Below are 21602 nucleotides of genomic sequence, written 5' to 3' on the forward strand. Positions count from 1 at the left end.
GTTAGAGCACCGGCCATGCACCAAAGGATCTCATGTTCAATGGGAAAAGGGGGGGGCAGTGAGGGAAGCAACTAATAGATGTGTCTCTTTCACATTGTTTCTCTCTCTCTCTTTCCCCCCCCCCTCTCCTCCCTCTCTCCCTCTCTCTCTAAAAATCAATGGGAAAAATATCCTCGGTGAGGATTAACAAAAAAATATACATATATATCTTTAGTCATCTAAAAAGAAATGTCTATTAACTCAAAAAAAGAAATGTCTAAATTAGAGATATGCAACCTGCTTTACTACAGCAATAAGTAGCTAACACACTATATATACCCAATCATACATCTAAATCCCTTTCATTTTCCTTCTCTTAACTAGAGGCTTATAACTCAGAATTATTTAACCTGGAGATAACATAAAGACAACCATCCTATATAATAAAAGCCTAATATGCAAATCAACCAAATGGCAGAACGGCCAGTGGAACGACTGGTCACTATGATGCACACTGACTACCAGGGGGCAGACGCTCAACGCAGGAGCTGCCCCCAGCCCGCAGGCCCCAGGCCAGGCAAGGCGGGTGCCAGCAGGAGCCCCCCTGATCGCCCTGCAGAGGGAGGCAACCGGTGGCAGCAGGGGGCGGGGCTGTCGAGCCAAGGCAGGTGCCTTGCAGGGCGGGTAGAGGGGGAGTCCCCATCAACTCTGATCTCTGGCCAGTCTAGGGACCCTACTCGTGCACAAATTTTGTGCATCAGACCTCTAGTAGAATATATGGGAAAACAACTTAAAAAGGAAGCGTACCAGTTTGAAGCCATTCTCAAGGGTAAAAGCTGGACCCAATGGCTGAAAAAAATCCAAGAAGACATCTTAATTATGGGAAAATAAAAAGGCCCTGCCTTAGCTGCCACTGTGGCTCGGCTGGTTGGAGCATCATCCCATACACCAAAAGATGGGTTGGATTTCTGGTTAGGGCACATACCCATGGTGGGCAATGGAGGCAACCAACCAGTATTTCTCACTCACATAGATATTTCTCTCTCTTTCTCTATGTATCCCTCCCCCCCCCCTCTAATCAATAGATATAAAAAGAAAAATAATAAAACAAATAGTTTTAAAAGAAGAAAAGGATAGCTGTGGCTGGTTAGAGCATCATCCCAATACGCCCAGGTTGCCAGTTCAATCCCAGGTCAGGGCACCAACAAGGAGCAAGCAATGAATACATAAATAAGTGAAATGATATCTCTCTCTCTCTCTCTCTCTCTCTTTTCCTCCCTCCCTCCCTGTCTCTAAAATCAATAAATAAAATAAAAATGCAACTGATTTCTGGGTATTAAAAAAAAAAAGAATAGTTTCCTTTTCTGCAATGTGTTCTGACATTGGACTACAGTAGGATCATAGACACTTCTTAGAAAAATAACCCATATATATCAGCAAATGGAGAGGAAGCAAACGGGAAAATACCCAAGTGTCAAAATTTGGGGAGGGTGGTGAGAGGAACGCTGTCTCAAATAAGCCTCAAAATCTCTATTTTCCCTTATCTTTCTTTTCTACTAAATGTTCAGTCAATATTATTCCACTAGAGGCCCGGTGCACAAAATTCGTACACGGGGGGGGGGGGTGTCCCTCAGCCCAGCCTGCACCCTCTCCAATCTGGGATCCCTCTCACAATCCACGACTGCTGGCTCCCAACTGCTCGCCTACCTGCCTTCCTGATTGCCCCTAACCTCTTCTGCCTGCCAGCCTGATCACCCCCTAACCACTCCCCTGCAAACCTGATTGATGCTCCCCTGCCAGCCTGTTTGCCCCTAACTGCCCTCCCCTGCAGGCCTGGTCACCCCTAACTGCCCTCCCCTGCAGGCCTGGTCCCCCCCAACTGCTCTCTCCTGCAGGCCTGGGTCCCCTGCAACTGCCCTTCCCTGCAGGCCTGGTCACCCCCAACTTCCCTCCTCTACCGGCCTGGTCACCCCTAACTGCCCTCCCCTGCAGGCTTGATCACCCCCAACTGCCCTCCCTTGCAGGCCTGGTCCCTCCCAACTGCCCTCCCCTGCTGGCCATCTTGTGGTGGCCATCTTGTGTCCACATGGGGGCAGGATCTTTGACCACATGGGGGCAGCCATCTTGGGTGTTGGAGTGATGGTCAATCTGCATATTACTCTTTTATTAGATAGGACTAGAGATCCACCAAAGGACTTGTATCCATGCATATGAGCATAACCAATAGACACAGACAATAGGGGGTGGGGGCATGTGCTGGGGGTAGGAGCAGGTGGGGAGAGGTCAATGGGGGGAAAAGGAGATACATGTAAAACTTTCAACAAAAAAGAATTTAAAAAAAAAAAGAATATAATGGAGCTGAAAAATTCCTATTGCCCAGTGACATCATAGCTGTCTTAACACTGTGCACAACTCACTATCATGTATTTGTGGTGATGCTGGTGTAAACAAACCTACTGCTGTACAAAAGTGTAGCATATACAATTATGTACAATGCATAATATTTGATAATGATAATAAACAACTATGTCACTAGTTAAAAAAAAATTATTCCTCTAATCTCGAATTTCATCGTCCAACATATTTTTCCTATATTTCTACTTTGACAATGGAATTGTACACTTCTAATTTTTTCCATGCCCTTCTTTGTTCATAGTTTTCAGGGCTAGACTCAGTCTCAGGCAGAGAAGAAAAATACTAAGTTATTTGCCTCTTTCTACAACATGACAAAGCTGTCAAGTGAGCAGGTAATAGAAACCAAATAGCCCTAGCTGGTTTGGCTCAGTGGATAGAGCATCAGCCCGCGGACTGAAGGGTCCCAGGTTCGATTCCAGTCAAAGACATGTACCTTGATTGCAGGCGTGATCCGGTGTACGCGGGAGGCAACTAATCAATGGCTCTCTCACATCCATGTTTCTGTCTCTCTCCTTCCCTTCCACTCTCTTTTTTTTTTTTTTTTTTTTTTTTTTTTTTTTAAAATATATTTTATTGAATTTTTACCGAGAGGAAGAGAGAGGGATAGGAGTTAGAAACATCGATGAGAGAGAAACCTCAGCTGCCTCCTGCATACCCCCTACTGGGGATGTGTCCGCAACCAAGGTACAGCCCTTGACCGGAATCGAACCTGGGACCCTTGAGTCCGCAGGCCGGCGCTCTATCCACTGAGCCAAACCGGTTTCGGCTCCACTCTCTCTTAAAATCAATAAAAATATCCTCAGGTGAGGATTAGCAGAAAATAAAGAGAAACCAAATAATAGGGATTTATCCCCAAGATATGGTAAGTTATGACAACTTCAAATCAAATGGTTCCCAGAATATGTACATATATGTATGCACACACACTCACAAAAGGTGGGGGGGAAAAGTCTCAGACTTTTGTTTTTAAATAGTGCAACTGAAACAAAGACATTGGCTCTCTGTAAAAATTCTGCTACCCTACAGGATTTGTTATGCAATTATTTGATCAAACTACCACATTCTAGAACCAACTCCCTCCCATCAAGACCAAAATTCAATGCCTCAAAATAACAAAACAGACCGGAAAACTTGTTTGGTTCCTTATTCGCAAAAATACTAATGATCCAGTACACAATGAACAAAATTCACATTTGTTTTGTTATCAGTGGCTTAAGTTCCAAATGCTTAGCCTTTTCAGGAAGTACAGCATGTTTATGAAGACTGAAGGAATAAGGATGTCTAGCAGAGTAACTCTATGCCTTCTGATTTCTTCCTCATTTGCACAAATCTGGGACCAAAAAAGTGTAAAGTGTGATCAGTACATGTTATACTTGGAATCAGAGTATTTTATAACTTATTTCATTCGCACGTTCATTCATTCAACGTTAGTTAAATGTTCCAATCACTGTTCTAGTTACTGAAAATAGCCCAGGAAGACAGGTCCCTGCCATCAGATAACTTATAGCACAGCTAGATGGAGGAAAAGACCATAAACAAAGAACAAAAGAATAAGCAAGATAATTAACTGATAGTGCAGGTGAAGAGTTGGATTTATTTCTTAGTGTAACAAGAAGCTACTAGAGCAAGAAACTAAGTAAAGATCATGCTGATTGCTGTTTGGAAATGGACTGTAGGAGAGTAAGACGAGAGGCAGACACCAGTTAGGAAGCTACTACCCAGTAAGAACTGGGATGGTGTCTATAAAAACAAACTAAACTAAAAATACTCAGCACATATTGTGGAGGTAAATTTACAGATTTTGCTGGTCATTTGTGTGATAGGCGAAGAGTGAGGCAAAAGAATGAATTAAGAATGGATACCAGATTTTTCACTTATGTAGGGTGGAGGAGGGGAGGAGGAGCTCTTATGAAATGGAGACTGCTGGGAAAGAAATAAGTTGAGGAATGGAAATCAAGAGCTCTACTTTGAACATGTTAAGTTTAAGATGCCTACAGACAAAATAGATAAAGATATCATGTAGGCAAGTAGAAGAAATCTGAAGTTCAGGACCCAAGATAAAAATCTGAGAGTAAACAATACATTGAGAGTATTTAAACCATAGAGCATGTTTGATAGGATCATCCAAGAAGAGTATAGATCAGTGATGGCGAACCTCTGACACGAGTGTCAGCACTAAATATTTAGTTTTTGGTTTCTTAAATACAATTATATATAGCAATTATACATTTATGTTATTTAAACTATAAATATCGTGAAATAATGTTTTTTCCTCAAAGTGACACACTACCCGAGTTATGCTCAGTTTTTTGGCGAAGTTTGACACACCAAGCTCAAAAGGTTGCCCATCACTGGTATAGATAGAAAAAAGTAGAGGGGCAAGCTTGAAAACCCTGAGGCATTAGAATGTTTGAATTCAAGAAGAGAAGAAAAAGTCAACAAAAGAGAGAGAGAAAGCAAAAAGAGAAGGGCAAATATAATATCCTGGGATATCCTTTATATGTATAATACGATTCTCTAGTCCACTACCATCCTCCCAATCTGCTGGTCACACACACACTCAAATTCCATTAATTATAAAAATATATACATAAATTGAGGTCCAGAAAGACTGAGTGACATCCCCAAATCCCCAGCTATTTGGGACCCATGTTCAGGCCTAGAACCAAGATGTGACTTCTGACCCCTAGCCTTTGCACAGTAGCTAACAGTACTTCTACTGTTGGGCTCACTAGTCCAAAATGAGACAACAGGGAAGATCATAACTTAGGAAGAACACAATTAGACTACAAGGAAGAACATAATTTAAGTGATAAAGCTCATTTTTAATTATTTTCTATGTATTTTGTTCACATTCACAAAGCAGCTTGGATCAAAAGTCTTTATGAATGAGTCGCTAGGAAAAGCAGGAAACACAGACAAGAGGTGCAAAACGGCAATAAACCCAACTCAATTTTCTCCACTTATAAAAAATAACCTGAAGGTAGAAGACACTCATCCGAGTGTGAAACAGGGATGTAAAACAAAAGTTCTTTGTTTTTAGTCATTTTTGCTTTAGTGAGTACAAGTCCAGTGTTAAAGCTTAAGGGTTTTACTTTCTTGCACACTTGCCTCCTGAAACTAGGTTAAGAATTGTAACCTGAACACCCTCTCCTATAGCTACATGATCATGACTTCCACAGTTCTGCTTTTTACCATAAAAAAAAAATCTTAAAGAGCATAGCATAAAAATCCCCAAATGATTAATGAACTGCTGAGAATTCTGACTCGTTGGAGATGATTTAATTAGGAATCATATTTCCAAACATTCATTCAGTGCTTCAAAATAAGTACTCATCTAATTTAATTATGATGACTTCACCAGACAGTAACACGGCCCACGACGATGTTTACAGAAGCGCTTGTCACTCCCTTCGGATGTAGCAATGCAGAAAGAGAAAGAAGAAAAAAAAAAAAAAAAAGTCTGTTTCCATATTCCTCGTGTGTTTATACTCTGTAACAAGTGACAGAGTTTAAGTGTCACTTAAGATTATTTAATCACCAAAGCACTTCAAGTTGGTGTGTCCCGCCATCTTCCATCCTAAGCGAATCCTAAACTCGCTGGGTTTTTATTCCAGCCACAGTTCCCCCACTCGGTACGTGAGACAGGTATTCCCAGGCAACCGAAGCAAAAGACGACAGGGTTCTAGGATGAGGCCGGAGGATTCTGATGCCACTCCCAACAGTAAACAATCCCACTTGGAGGTTACTGCAACCCCCGAGTACCTCCGAAATAATGTGCCCTCCGAGCGTACCCGCGCGGCCAGCAGTCAGCAACAGCTGACCAGAGGATGCACCAGGGCTGATCACTTGCTGTTCGGCCTTGCACATCTTCCTAGTGTCTATCCTCACAACCAACCTGTGAAGTTACATGTTATTATTCCCACTAACAAAACTGGACACTTTGACCCAAGGCCCCAGGGCTGATCGGTGGCGGCACGAGGATTTGAAAACACGACCATACCCCAACAAGTCCCGGATCTCTGCCCCTAAAAGACACTTCAGTGCAAAAAAGGTACCCGAGAGTCGGGAGGCTCCGGAGCTGGCCGCGTAGACGCAGGGGGCAAGGACACCCTCTCCACGGAGACTCCCGTCAGGAACGCGACCAACTGCGCCGGCGGCCCGGGGCGCCCCGCGGCGTCCCTGCCGTGGGAGGCCGGGCAAGCGCCGCTCACCTTGGAGAAACCGGGAGGGCCGCAAGTCGAGCGAGGCGCCCCCGCGGGCCGGCGGGCGGGAGTCCTCTCCGAGCCGGGAGGAACCGCGGCGCGGGCAACCAAGTCGCCGGCACCACAGGCTGTGGCCAGCAAGAGCACGCCGCCGGCCCGCTCCGGGGAACCTCGGCGGCGGCGGCAGAGCCCGCCGCGCCGCCCAGCAGCCGCGCCGCATATCCGGGTCGCGCTCCGCCACACTCACCTGCCTGGCGCTCCGCCGCCGCCGTGGGCTCCAAGCTCGGGTGTGCGGTCAGCAGCCCAGACCACCGCTCCCGACCAGCTGCGGCGCTCCCATCTCGCCTCTCTCAGTCACCTCCCGCCTGCCCCGCGCGGCGCTACACCGTCCCGCCGCCCACTGCCATGGCCCGCCCCGTTCCTCCGCCGCCGCCGCCGCAGCCCCTGCCGCTGCCGCCGCACCGACCGACGGAGCACGCGCGCGCCGCCGCCGTGGGCGCGCCCGCGCGTGCGCGCGCGCGTGACTACCCCTCCCCTCGCGCCGCTCGGGCCAATCCCAGACCCCGCAGCGGCCGCCGCAGACCTACGGGACAGGCGGGGCGGGGCGGGGCGGGGCTGGGCGGGGCGGGGTTGGGAGAAGGGAGACTGCTGCCTAGTCCTCTCGGCTGCCCGCCCGCCCGCCCGTCCGGCTGCTGCGCGGTGCTTCTGCTCCAGTTTGCTGCTGCCTGAGGACCGCAGGACGGGGAATCCCCAGCAAGCAGCCTCCGGAGACCTCCACCACCTGCCCCGAGAGACCTCGCTGTTCCTGGGTCTCCTTGCTGGCCGTCTCTTCGCAGTTCCTCTCCCTAATTCCGTTCTGCGATTTTGGACAGACTCCTCGGTTCTTGAGCGCAGGCAGCACTTTGCTTTCACCCCTTCCCCTCCGTTTGTCACTCTGGTTCTGGGATGGGAACCCTTGGTCAGCCGCCCCACAGCCGGCCCTTCGTTCCCTGCACTGCCAATGATCATAAAAGAAAAAGTTTAGCCTTTCAAGCCCAAGAGTCTTTTCCTGTATGTTCATCGTGGCGATAACAACAGCTAACATTTGCTGCAGAGCCTTAAGGTTTACCCAGCCCTTACTCATACCTTATCTCCTGTTATCTTTGAAATTTCATGGCCCTCTTTCTTAGTGGCACACTCGAATTTCACTTATTGAAAACCAAAAATTTAACTTATTGTAAAGCTAGTATTTGTAACGTTATTGTAACTGACTACCATAATAGCTCAGGCATATATAGTTTAGTCTGGGATAGAATCTAGAAGTAGAACCTAATATAAAGCAAAGGTGGCTTGATAAATGATCTTGGTTTAATTGACTCTCTGTTCATAATAGATCAAAAATAGAACCATGCCATATTCAAAAATAAATTCCAGAAGAATTAAAGATATAAAATATACAAATTAAAAACTTGGAGGAATATTTTTAAAGAATAGTAATATCACTGTAGTGAGGGGGGACCTTACGCAAGACAGGAAGCCCAGGCTCATTAAAGAAAAAATAAAAACACTTGTCTCTATAAATATTTTTAAAGTTTTGCATGACATCACAATGACAAGACAAGTTTTTTTTAAAAAAAAAGAAAAAACAATAGACGGAATAGAACTACACAAAACATATGGCAAGCACATTGTATCTCTAACATAAAAGAGTTTCTATAAATGGACTTTTTTAAAAAGCTGAATAGCTCAATGTTTTAAAAATATGGACAAAGTATACAAGCAGGCAATCAATAGAAGATAAAACCCAAATTTGAAAGATGCTTATTTCACTAATAGTCATGGAAAAGAAAATTAAGACATATAGTCCAGGTTTCTCTCATTATGTTGTCAAACATTTAACAAAAGCAATCACGATACATGTGGAAACAAGCGCTGGGACATAGCTGATGGAAATGTAAATTGACACAAACTCTGGGAATATCTATTAAAATTTAAAATACACATACCTACTCATTGGGGGGAGGGGGGAATTAACTCTGCCCTGTAGCAAAACTACAGAAATTACCAGTTGTAAGGATATACACAATGATGCCACAGTGGATTGAATGTTGGTCCTCTAAATAAAGATATGTGCACCTGGCACCTGTGAGCATATAGACGTATTTGGAAATACCTTTACAGGTGTAATTAAGTTAAGGATCTTGAAATGAAATCATCCTAGATTTAGGATGGGTCATAAATCCAGTGAAAAGGAAAGGCAGAGGAAGATTTGAGATACAGAGACACAGAGACGAAGATGGGAAGAATGAGGTAGAGATGGGAGTGGTGTGTCTACAAGCCAAGAATGTCAAGGATTGCTGGCAGCTGCCAGAAGGTAGGAGAGGGGCATAGAAGAGATTCTCCCTCAGAACCTATGGAAGGAATGACACCTTGATTTCAGACCTCTGGACTCCAGAACTGTGAGAGAATAAATTTCTGCTGTTTTAAGCCACCCAATTTGTGGTGATTTGTTAAAGCTGCCAAAGGAAACAAATACAGGTGCGTATTGTACTACTTGTAGTGCAAAACAAACACAAACAAATTTGGAACCACCTGACTGTCCATAGGTAATGGAATCCATGAATCAAATGTACTGCCTCTGTACTATGGAATATTACGCAATGACGAAAATGAGTTAGACCCAGAGGGATGTCCATAATATATTGCTAAATATATTCTAGAGTGATAAAGAGTGGTATGATCCTGTTAGTATATTGCTGACCATTTTTATATATATTCATAGGAACATAAAGAAAGGGGTGGAAGAATTTACACTAGGCTGATCACACTGGATACCTCCGAGTGTGAAAGAGAAGGGTGTGAGTGGGAGGGAGTTCTTTTTCTTTATAGATCTTTGAATTATCTTAATTGTTATAACCAGTGAATGTATTATCTCATTATTTCAATCTAATAAATGTAGTTTTAAAGGGGAAACACTTTTGTGACTAATTCTTTTAAAATATATATATATATATATATATATATATATATATTTTTATATTTTTTATTTCAGAGAGGAAGGGAGAGGGAAAGAGAGAGAGAGAGAAACACCAATGATGAGAGAGAATCATTGATCGGCTGCCTCCTGCATGCTCCCCCACCGGGGATAGAACCCGAAACCCAGGCACATGCCCTGACCGGGAATGGAACTGTGACCTCCTGGTTCATAGGTTGACACTCAGCCACTGAGCCACACCTGACAGGCTATGACTAATTTTGTTGTTTTTGCTGTTAATCCTCACCCAAGGATATTTTTTCCATTGATTTTTAGAAAGAGAGGAAGGGAGGGGAAGAGACAGAGAGAGAGAAACATCAATGTGAGAGAGACACATGGATTCCTTGCCTCCCACACAGGCCCCAACCAGGGCTGGGCATCAAGACTGCAACCATGGTACGTGCCCTTGACTGGGATGAAACCCATAACCCTTTGGTCTGCAGGCCGATGATCTAACCACTGAACCCATTGACCAGGGCTTTCTTCAATTTTAGAAGACTCATTTGTTCTCCTTGACCCCCGCACTTCTCACCACTGAGTTCTGAGCTATACTCAGTATATACTCTTTTGGCATTTCCCCCTTCTTTCCAAATACTTCTCAGTATTTCCTAGATTCATAGAATTTTTAAATTTTTCTTTTTAAAATTTGAGTGCTTTCATTTCCTTGTATAAGGAATATATTCACATGGTTTGAAATTCAAAATGTACAACCAAATATCCAGTAAAAAGTCTCTTTCACAGACAGCTAAGAAGTTCTCCAATGTTGCCATTTTCTTGAGTATCCTTCCAGAAATATTGTGTGCATATGTAAGCAAACACAGATATATATTCCTCCATTTTTAAATTAAACATTTTTTTATTGATTTGAGGGAGAGAGAGAGAGAGAGAGAGAGAGAGAGAGAGAGAGAGACATTGATTTGTTTTCCACTTATTTATGCATTCATTGGTTGATGCTCTCACTGGGAATTGAACCCGCAACGTTGGCGTATCAGGACCATGCTCTAACCAACTGAGCTACCCAGCTAGGGCATAGTTCCCCATTTTTTTACACAAATCACAGTGCTTGATTTATACTTGTGTGTGTGTGTGTGTGTGTGTGTGTGTGTGTGTGTGTGTGTGTTTTCTATTTTTAAAATACATTTTTATCGATTTCAAAGAGGAAGGGATAGAGAGAGAGAGAGAAACATCAATGATGAGAATCATTGATCAGCTACCTTTTGCACGCCCCACTGGGGATTGAGCCTGCAACCCAAGCTTGTGCCCTGACCGAGAATCAAACCGTGACCTCCTGGTTCCTAGGTCAACGCTCAACCACTGAGTCACGCCAGCCGGTCTATACTTGTTTTTTTGTTTGTTTGTTTGTTTGTTTCATATATATCAGCTTATTTTATATCAGTACATATAGATTTTCTGTATTATTTTTAATTTTTTATTGGTGTATAGAATATATACAAAAAACTGCACTTCATAATTTTTCACATATCAAACACACTTGTATCTTACACAGTTCCTAAATCAATAAAGAGAGCATAATGAATATCTCTGAACCCAGTTACTGCCCTGCCTCCAGGGGTAACCACTATCCCAGCTTCTAACTTCCTGTTTTTAAACTTCAATCAAATAGATTCATGCAGTGTGTGCTCTTTTTGGGTTTGGTTTCATTTGCTCTACATTTCCTCCACATTATTTTAAGAGTCATACACTACTGCAGTAACAGGGCTTGGTTCATTCTTTGCCATATAGTATTTCATTATATCTGCCTTCTATTTTATGGCTATGTAATATTTCACTGTAAAGATATTCTATAACTTATTTATCTGGTCCCTTATTGATGGATATTTAGAATGTTTCCAATCTTTTATATATATATATATATATATATATATTTTTTTATTTTTTTTTTTTTTTTTTTTTTTACAGAGAGGAAGGGAGAGGGATAGAGAGTTTGAAACATCGATGAGAAAGAAACATCGATCAGCTGCCTCCTGCACACCCGCTGCTGGGGATGTGCCTGCAACCAATGGTACATGCCCTTGACCGGAATCGAACCTGGGACCCATGAGTCCGCAGGCCGATGCTCTATCCACTGAGCCAAACCGGTTAGGGCTGTTGCCAATCTTTTGATATACAAACCTGCAACGAACAACTTTGAATTTATATCATTTGGCACACGTACAAGTATAACTACAGAATAAATTCTTAGAAGCAGAATTACTGGGTCAACAGGTATAGGTATATGCAATTTTTAAGGATATTACCAAATTACCCTCCATACAGGATGGACCCTTTATACTCCTGCCAGCAGAGTATTTGAGAACTTTCTTTCTTGGAATTTTAGAGCTTGGAGCTTGGAGACTTAAAGATCCCATTGTACAGCCCACTCATCTTACACAGAGAAAAATTAAAGCCCTTAAGGGCGAAAAGACTTGTACAAAGCCAGAGAGCAAGTTAGTTACCATCCCCAGGTCCTGAAGGAGGAGGCTTGGATGCCGGCCTCCAGTATCAGAGAGAGCCAACAAAGCCTCACACATCCTGTCCTGCCCACAGCTATTGGCATGCTGCCCTCCTCTCCCCTCCTCTTCCAACGGTCCTCAAAGACCAGCACAAAAAGGCCACACACACCAGGGCCACCAAACATGGGAGGAACAAAACAGAAAGGGGAAGGCAGATGGAGGGCAGAGGAGAAGGTGAAAGGGTGAGCAGCAGACACTTGAGGAAAAATAAACTCTGCAATAGGAAAGAAAACTTGGGAGGTAAATGAAAACTTGGGTAACAGATAAAGGTGGACAGTGATATTGGAGAGAGAAGGAAAGGCAAAAGGCATGGATTTCTGTCTTTTCTCCAGATAAGAAAAATATTTTCACAAATGCCTGGTTATCAGTAATATCAAATATAAAAAGCCTACTTGAGAAACCAAGATGGCGGCATAGGTGAAACACCTAACCTGCAGCCGGGCACAACAATTTCAAAGGCACAACTAGAGGTCAGAACGGACATCGTCCAGAACCACAGGAGAGCTGGCGGACTGAAATGCCCACAGCTGGGGGGAAGGAGAAGGCCACGGGGACAATCGGGGGAGCCGTAAAAGCCTGAGGTATGGAGAAACTGGCGGAGACACGAGCACGCGCGCCTGCGGGGAGGATGGAGCCGGAGAGGAAGGGGCGGCTGACGGCCTGGCCGGTGTTCACTGGCAGGAAGGAGATAAAGGCTCCGGAGTGCGCTAAGCGCCGGCTCCGACTGCACTGAGCGCCAGTTCCGGGCGAAACCCTGGGAAGCCAGGCGCAGGCTGGGGGAATGAATCTGGGCTGTGGGGCGCAGGCACAGAGGAGCGGGGGAAGGCAGAGCTCCAGAGGCGCGCACGGGAAGGGGCGCAAAGGACGGACTGTTGCCTGCGCCACTGAACTGCCCTAGCGGGAAGGAGACATAAGCTCAGGACCGTGCTGAACCCCAGTTCCGACTGCACTGAACCCCAGTTCCGGGCGAAACCCTGGGAAGCCAGGCGCACGCTGGGGGAATGAATTTGGGCTGTGGTGGCGGAGGCACAGAGAAGCGGCGGCTCCAGACGCGCGCACTGGAAGGTGCGCAGAGGACGGACTTTTGCCTGCGCCACTGGGTGGCCCTGCTGGGAAGGAGACAGGGACGCCAGACTGCGCTGAGACCCAGTTCCAACTGCACTGAAACCCAGTTCCAGGCGAGAATCTGGGAGTCCAGATTCATTAGGGGAGGGACTGGACTGTTTGGCAGTGGGCGAAACTCCAGGGCGCGTTTCTCTCAGAGGTGTTTGCAAGGAATACAGAGGGACACAGACACAGGAACCTCATAGGGCGGGGCTGACAGGAAGCCAAGGTTGTAGGCTCCACCCTGTAGCTCCGCCCCAGCCAAGCTGAGCAGAAGCTTTTTCCTGCTGAGTGCCTCAGGTAGTGGCTGACCCACACTGCATTGGAGACCCAGAAACGAGGGCATCTAGTGGTTGGTGGGAGATGACACCAGATTTCAATCACTTGCATAAGGGAGGCATTCTAGAGGCAGACTCAGTGAGCGCCAAGGCATTGCTGCATCAAGACCCGGCCCACAAACATGTCTCCTGCACAGCAACTCTTCCTATATGGACAAAGAGGGTCCTCACGGCCAATTGGCCTGGAGGACAATTCCTCCCAGTGACACCAACAACAATCAAGACTTAACTGTACAAAGGAGGACCAAGATGGAGACATAGGGCGGCAGCCTGATCGTTGCCTACCACAACAATATTGAGACTACGACGGGAGAGCAGAGCAGACACCAGCCAGAAAGACCGGGGGGCTGGCTGAGCAGATGCTCTACAACTAGAATAAAAGAGAGGGGTACGCAGGATGATGCTGATGCCGGTGACCCAAAGTCCACACTTTAAGAACTATGGCTCAGGCGACACAATGGTGGCCAGGAACGTGCTCGGCGCAGTTCCCCCGGCGGTCTCCGGCTGAGGGGACGGCTCCACTCGCTGCCGAGCACGGACAGACGAGCCCCTGGGAGACATGGGGTGGGAGACTCCGTGCTTGCTGACCTCCGAGTCCTTCAAGAATCTCAATGCCCCGAAGTGGCCAGGTGTGCACGCTCAGCGACTGGCCACCGTTGCAGACCCAAGGGCCGACGCAGCGACACCGGACCAGCCCACCGCCGGGCACCGGGCACACCGGAGCCTTGCCGAGCCCGCCGCCCAACGAGTTCTGCGGCAGCCGCCCTGGAGCTCTGAGAAAATGACCGAAGGAATTGCTGAGAGGGAATTGACCAACAGGAATTGGGATCAGGAAGACGAAACCCCGCTGAGACCCGAGTCCAGGCGAGCCTGCGAGCCTCTGGGCTCAGATGTGGTCACACGCCTCTGGGTCTAGGTGAGGCCTCACGCCCCTGGGTTTGGGTGAGGCCACGCGCCCCTGGGTCCAGGTGAAGCTGGATTCCGGGTTCGGGTGAGGCCATGTACCCCTGGGTCCGGGCGAATCTGAACCCTGGGTCCGGGTGAGGCCGTGGGCCCCTGGATCCGGGTAAGGCTGGGTCCCGAGTACGGGTGAGGCCGTGAGCCCCTGGATCCGGGTGAGACCACGCGACCAGGGGTCTGAGAGAGGTAACGCGCCCCTGGGTCCGGGTGGCTTCGTGCACCTAGGTCCAGGTGAGGCCACGTGCCCCTGGGTCTGAGAGAGGCCACGCACCCCTAGGTCCGGGCGAGACCATGTGTCACTGGATCCGGTTGGGGCCTCGTGCACCTAGGCCCGGGTGGGGCCGCGTGCCCCTGGGTCTGGGGGAGGCCAGGCGTCCCTGGGTCCGGGTGAGACCATGTGTCCCTGGATCCGGGTGAGGCCTCGTGCGCCTAGGCCCAGGTGAGGCCACGTGCCCCTAGGTCTGGGGGAGGCCAGGTGTCCCTGGGACCGGGTGAGACCGTGTGTCCCTGGATCCGGGTGAGACCTCGTGCACCTAGGCATGGGTGAGGTCACGTGCCCCGGGGTCTGAGAGGCCAAGCGTCCCTGGGTCCGGGTGAGACCATGTGTCCCTGGATCCGGGTGAGGCCGCGTGCACCTAGGCCCGGGTGAGCCCAAGTGGCCCTGGGTCTGGGAGAGGCCAAGCGTCCCTGGTTCCGGGTGCGACCATGTGTCCCTGGAGCCGGATGAGGCCTCGTGCACCTAGGCCCGGGTGAGGCCACGTGGCCCTGGGTCTGGGAGAGGCCAAGCGTCCCTGGGTCCGGGTGAGACCATGTGTCCCTGGATCCGGGTGAGGCCTCGTGCACCTAGGCCCGGGTGAGCCCAAGTGGCCCTGGGTCTGGGAGAGGCCAAGCGTCCCTGGGTCCGGGTGAGACCATGTGTCCCAGGATCCGGGTGAGGCCTCGTGCACCTAGGCCCGGGTGAGCCCAAGTGGCCCTGGGTCTGGGAGAGTCCAAGCGTCCCTGGGTCCGGGTGAGACCATGTGTCCCAGGATCCGGGTGAGGCCTCGTGCACCTAGGCCCGGGTGAGCCCAAGTGGCCCTGGGTCTGGGAGAGGCCAAGCGTCCCTGGGTCCGGGTGAGACCATGTGTCCCAGGATCCGGGTGAGGCCTCGTGCACCTAGGCCCGGGTGAGCCCAAGTGGCCCTGGGTCTGGGAGAGGCCAAGCGTCCCTGGGTCCGGGTGAGACCATGTGTCCCAGGATCCGGGTGAGGCCTCGTGCACCTAGGCCCGGGTGAGCCCAAGTGGCCCTGGGTCTGGGAGAGGCCAAGCGTCCCTGGATCCGGGTGAGACCATGTGTCCCTGGATCCGGGTGAGGCCTCGTGCACCTAGGCCCGGGTGAGCCCAAGTGGCCCTGGGTCTGGGAGAGGCCAAGCGTCCCTGGGTCCGGGTGAGACCATGTGTCCCAGGATCCGGGTGAGGCCTCGTGCACCCAGGCCCGGGTGAGCCCAAGTGGCCCTGGGTCTGGGAGAGGCCAAGCGTCCCTCGGTCCGGGTGAGACCATGTGTCCCTGGATCCGGGTGAGGCCTCGTGCACCCAGGCCCGGGTGAGCCCAAGTGGCCCTGGGTCTGGGAGAGGCCAAGCGTCCCTCGGTCCGGGTGAGACCATGTGTCCCTGGATCCGGGTGAGGCCGCGTGCACCTAGGCCCGGGTGAGCCCAAGTGGCCCTGGGTCTGGGAGAGGCCAAGCGTCCCTGGGTACGGGTGCGACCATGTGTCCCTGGATCCGGATGAGGCCTCGTGCACCTAGGCCCGGGTGAGCCCAAGTGGCCCTGGGTCTGGGAGAGGCCAAGCGTCCCTGGGTCCGGGTGAGACCATGTGTCCCTGGATCCGGGTGAGGCCTCGTGCACCTAGGCCCGGGTGAGCCCAAGTGGCCCTGGGTCTGGGAGAGGCCAAGCATCCCTGGGTCCGGGTGAGACCATGTGTCCCTGGATCCGGGTGAGGCCGCGTGCACCTAGGCCCGGGTGAGCCCAAGTGGCCCTGGGTCTGGGAGAGGCCAAGCGTCCCTGGGTCCGGGTGCGACCATGTGTCCCTGGATCCGGATGAGGCCTCGTGCACCTAGGCCCGGGTGAGCCCAAGTGGCCCTGGGTCTGGGAGAGGCCAAGCGTCCCTGGGTCCGGGTGAGACAATGTGTCCCTGGATCCGGGTGAGGCCTCGTACACCTAGGCCCGGGTGAGCCCAAGTGGCCCTGGGTCTGGGAGAGGCCAAGCGTCCCTGGGTCCGGGTGCGACCATGTGTCCCTGGATCCGGATGAGGCCTCGTGCACCTAGGCCCGGGTGAGGCCACGTGGCCCTGGGTCTGGGAGAGGCCAAGCGTCCCTGGGTACGGGTGAAGCCAGATCCTGGGTCCGGGTGAGGCTGTGCGCCCCTGGATCCATCCGGGTGAGGCTGGGTCCCAGGCCCGGGTGAGACCACGCGCCCCTTGGGTAGGGGTGAGGCCACGTGCCCCTTAGTCTGGGTGACGCCGTGCCCCTGGGTTCGGCCGAGACCAAACCAGAGGGAGTCGGACCTCCATTACCACCATTTGTCCACCATCCAGAGCTGAGGGGTCAGTGCTGACTTGTACACATAAGGAACTGGTGGACATTGAAATTGAGTCTCAAAAGAACTGTTGGTCCAGGGGGAAGCTCGCTACAGATTGATTCTTTGCCTGTCAGCATAACTATTATTGCTTGTCTCACATTCAGTTCTTATTAGTATATATCTAGTGACATATGATCTCGCTCATCTAGGGGAAATGATGAACAACATAGACTGAGGAACAAGAACAGAACCAGAAGCAAGGAGGCATCGATCGGACTATCGGGCCTCAGAGGGAGGAGAGGGGAGGGTAGGGGGAGGGTGGGGGGGAGGGGGAGAGTTCAACCAAAGGACCTGTATGCATGCATATAAGCCTATCCAACGGTTAAGTTCAACAGGGGATTGGGGCATGCGTGGGGAGAGGGGTGGGATGGGAATGGGGGGATGAGGACAAATATGTGACACCTTAATCAATAAAGAAATTAAAAAAAAAAAAAAAAAAAAAAAAAAAGCCTACTTTAAACAGGATATCTGGAGTAAAATTATCTGGTCTCCCTCACATTTGTTTCTTTTATCTATTGCCTCCCCAAGACTGAGATTTATTCCTAACATATAGTAGATGCTTATTAAATATTTTTGAATGAAGAAATTACATAGCAGAAACCAAGGCCCAGAGAGGTTAAGGGGCTTGCTCATAGTCACAGAGGCCATGGAAACCCAGATCTTTTAGGCTCCTAATTTGGTGAAGTGCTGCCAGTTGCTCCTCATAACCCATTGAAATGGCCTCATTAGGTTGCCAAGCACTACTTATGCCAGCATTCCTAGCTGAATGAGAAATTCTCTAGGAATACTGAGGAACCATTCCTGGACTGCTGAGAGTGATGAAACCCACATAGGTTTGTCAGAAGAGTCAAGATGCATTTGTTTTGTTTTGTTAATCCTCACCTGAGGATATTTTTCCATTGATATTTTAGAGAGAGTGGAAGGGAGGGGGAGAGACAGAGAGAGAAACATCGATGTGAGAGAGACACATCAATTGGTTGCCTCCCATATGTACACCAACCAGGGCCCAGGGATTGAGCCTGCAACCAAGGTATAGCCTTTGCCCGGAATCAAACCTGGGACCCTTCAGTCCTTGGGCCAACACTCCATCCACTGAGCCAAACTGGCTAGGGCTCAAAGTGTATTTTTATAAAAAATATATTATTTATTGATTTTTTACAGAGAGGAAGGGAGAGGGACAGAGAGCTAGAAACATCGATGAGAAAGAAACATCGACCAGCTGCCTCCTGCACACCCCCTACCGGGGATGTGCCCGCAACCAATGTACATGCCCTTGACCGGAATCGAACCTGGGACCTTTCAGTCCGCAGACCGACGCTCCATCCACTGAGCCAAACTGGCTAGGGCTCAAAGTGTATTTTTATAGGCACCAGAGAGTAGGTTTATCTTGACTGGTGACATCTTTCCTGCCTGCCTTCCTAGGGTGTATCTACTTTGGTGCTGAAGGCCCAGGGGGATTTAGGTTCAATTGTTTTTTTTGTGTGTTTTTTTTTTTACTAAATATACTTATTGATTTCAGAGAGGAAGGGAGAGGGAGAGAGAGATAGAAACATCAGTGATGAGAGAGAATCATTGATCGGCTGCCTCATGCATGTTCCCCACTGGGGATCGGGCCCACAACCCAGGCATGTGCCTTTGACCAGAATCGAACCCGGGACCTTTCAATCCACAGGCCAACACTTTATCCACTGAGCCAAACCAGCTAGGGCTAGGTTCAGTTTTTAAATTTTTCCCTACCACTCTCCATAATCGAAGCCACATCTGCCTTTAGTTCTCTTGGCCAACCTTTCTCCATGGCCTCAGCCTCAATTTCACTTCCTTGTGACTGCTGGCCTCTCCCTGCTCCACTATGAGACTCTTATTTTGATTGGAGGCAGAAAAGTTACACTCGGAGACTGATTCTGTCTTTTCCAGCAATTTATTTAGCACAGGTTCACTGTGAGAATTATAATAATTTTAGGAGCCATTAGCACACAGGATAATATATCTCCTAATAAGGCAAATAAAGAAATAACATACTCCAAACAAATGACAGATTAATCACAGGCAAGGGGAGGCAAAAGGAATAAAGTCCAAATTTAGAGGTGTACTGTTTATAGGAGTTTGGTTTCTTGGGAGAGATGGCGAAACCACCTGCAAGCTGACTTTCAGCTACTAGAGCAAAATGGAAGTCCCTTGTTGCTAGAGCACGTTGCTAGGGGATGAAGACGGCCAGTGTTGGCAGACAAGCTATGCTGCCCTGAGGGCTATCACTCCAGGGACCATTACACAGTTTAGTGCCGCCACCCACCAAAGAATCCCTTTGGCCATTGCAGGAGCAAGCATTTCAAGATCTCTGGAGAACTCCTTAAGTCGGCAAAGCATCCACTTACCCAAACCAAAACTCTCGAACAGTCCTCATAAACTTTCCGTTTTTATAGTCTAAATGTCCCTTGGCCATAGGTGGGTTAAAACAATGTTACCTGTCATAAACAGATGGATTTGAAATCGGATCAAACCAATACACAGACTCCCACCTCTCTGTTGGACAATCGCTGGTTTTCCAGCCTGTCTCTCGGTGGGCTGCAAGAAAGCTGAGGGCTGGAATGCTTTCTTGCTCCCTTTTGTATCTTCAGGTCCCAGCACAAGGGGCAGCTGGTTTTAATCGAAGGCTTTCTTTTGAAGAATCAGCTTCTCTTCTCTACTCACATTTTTAGCCATATTGTTTTAGGAAAGGGTTTAGAGGAGAGTATCTGGATACACCAATGTACCCCCTTCGGGGCTGGAGCCTGTAGAAATAGGGCGGGCATTCTGAAAAGAAGGAGAACGCCAGGCATTGGGACACAAGGAGGACCAGATACTACATGCTCCTGGAAATCAAAGAGATACATAAGGCTTTGGAGAAAAATGGAATAAAACACAATTACACGCACATGCATATGAGCACATGCATACAAACAGACACAGAGACTTTATCTGAATTACGTGGTATTATACAACTTTAAAAAAGAACAAGGCACCTCGGCCTTGTTGGAGCATCGTCCCAGACATTAAAAGATTGCAGGTTTGATCCCCGGTCAGGGCGCATAAAGGAGATAGCTAATGAATGTTTCTCTCTCACATCAATGTTTCTCTCTGTCTCGTTCCCTTCCTCTCTCTCTAAAATCAATTTTAAAATATAGGCATTTCTAAATGTACTGGTCTCCAAAATATTGTTTAATAAAATAGGCAAGATGCAGAACAGTAAAATATGCTACTATTTGGATGTACAAAGATTATCATCAGCCAGGTATAAGAAGTTAACAGTGGTTGCCTGGAAGACAGAGAACTAAAGGCTGGAAAACAAGAATGTAAGGGAGAAAAAAAGAGTGGAAAGGACAATTAATTTTTGTGGTTGTTCTCTTTTATGCTATTTGACCTTTTTGTTGTTGTTGTTAAATATATTTTTATTAATTTCAGAGAAGAAGGGAGAGAGAAACATCAATGATGAGAGAGAATCATTGATCAGCTGCCTCCTGCATGCCCCACACCTAGGATAGAGCCCGAAACCCAGGCATGCACCCTGACCAGAATTGAACCTTGACCTCCTGGTCCATAGGTTGATGATCAACCACTGAGCCACGCCAGCCAGGCTGCTATTTGACATTTTTATCATGCTTATGTGGGATAGGGATTTCCCCTCTTTTTCCTCATAATTCTTCTGGATGATCTAATAATCAAATTGACATGAGACAGATTAACTGGAGGAAACCATATAACCAAAATTAATTATATATGTACATACCAGGGTTCCATAAGACTATAGGACGCCAGAACAAATGGGGCAGTTGGGGCTTCTAGGCCATCTTGAGCTAAGGAGAAAGGGGAATAGTAGCTTGGACTTCAAAGGGAAGGTGGGCAATTCACAGGTAGATGAGAAGGAGCAAACATTTGGTGAACAAATTCTTGCCAGGGCCACCCAGAAACAGTGGGACACAGTGGGGAGTCTAACAACAAGATTGCTGGTTCCTCCCTGACTGCCACACTTAGTTCATCTTAAAATACAATTATCTATGATAATAGATCCCTTACTGAAGCAGATCCTCTATCTAAATTCTTTTAGACAGTTAGGGTAAGGTCCAAGTTTCTTCCGGTGTCTTTTGTTTCTTAAAAATAAAAGGTTTTAAAATAATCAATATCCTAATAAAGGCATATTTTGATGTGTCAAACTCTGCTCCTCCTCACTCACGTATTACTATATCATACCATATCAAAGGGCTGTAATTTAGCAGGAGGTACTACTGTCATTGAGAAAGGAGAGGCAAAAAAGCAAGAGGAAGGGGTGGAGCCGAGTGCGGGAGTGAGCCTGTGTGGCAATGAAGGCACTAGAAGGACAGGATGTAGGCTCAGGAACCAGCCTTGCAAAGTGAGAAGGCTGATTACATTGTACTTTAAGCACAATTTCTCTTCAATCCTATTAACTTGCACCACTAGAAACGGTG

General features: G+C 48.2%; 1 protein-coding gene and 1 pseudogene across 4 annotated transcripts in view; both read right to left on the bottom strand.

The window, feature by feature from the left end:
• LOC103299692 (peroxiredoxin-6-like) overlaps positions 1–968 on the bottom strand; it is a 47244-nt pseudogene extending 46276 nt beyond the window's left edge.
• PIK3CB (phosphatidylinositol-4,5-bisphosphate 3-kinase catalytic subunit beta) overlaps positions 1–7047 on the bottom strand; it is a 139671-nt gene extending 132624 nt beyond the window's left edge. For all 4 annotated transcript variants that reach the window (XM_054708178.1, XM_054708180.1, XM_054708179.1 and 1 more), the window contains exon 1: positions 6847–7047. The gene's annotated coding sequence lies outside the window, so the exon portion shown is untranslated. The remainder of the gene's footprint in view (positions 1–6846) is intronic.
• Positions 7048–21602: the final 14555 nt, after the last annotated feature.

This window comes from Eptesicus fuscus, chromosome 18 (assembly GCF_027574615.1).
Source record: "Eptesicus fuscus isolate TK198812 chromosome 18, DD_ASM_mEF_20220401, whole genome shotgun sequence".
Taxonomy (NCBI): Eukaryota; Metazoa; Chordata; class Mammalia; order Chiroptera; family Vespertilionidae; genus Eptesicus; species Eptesicus fuscus.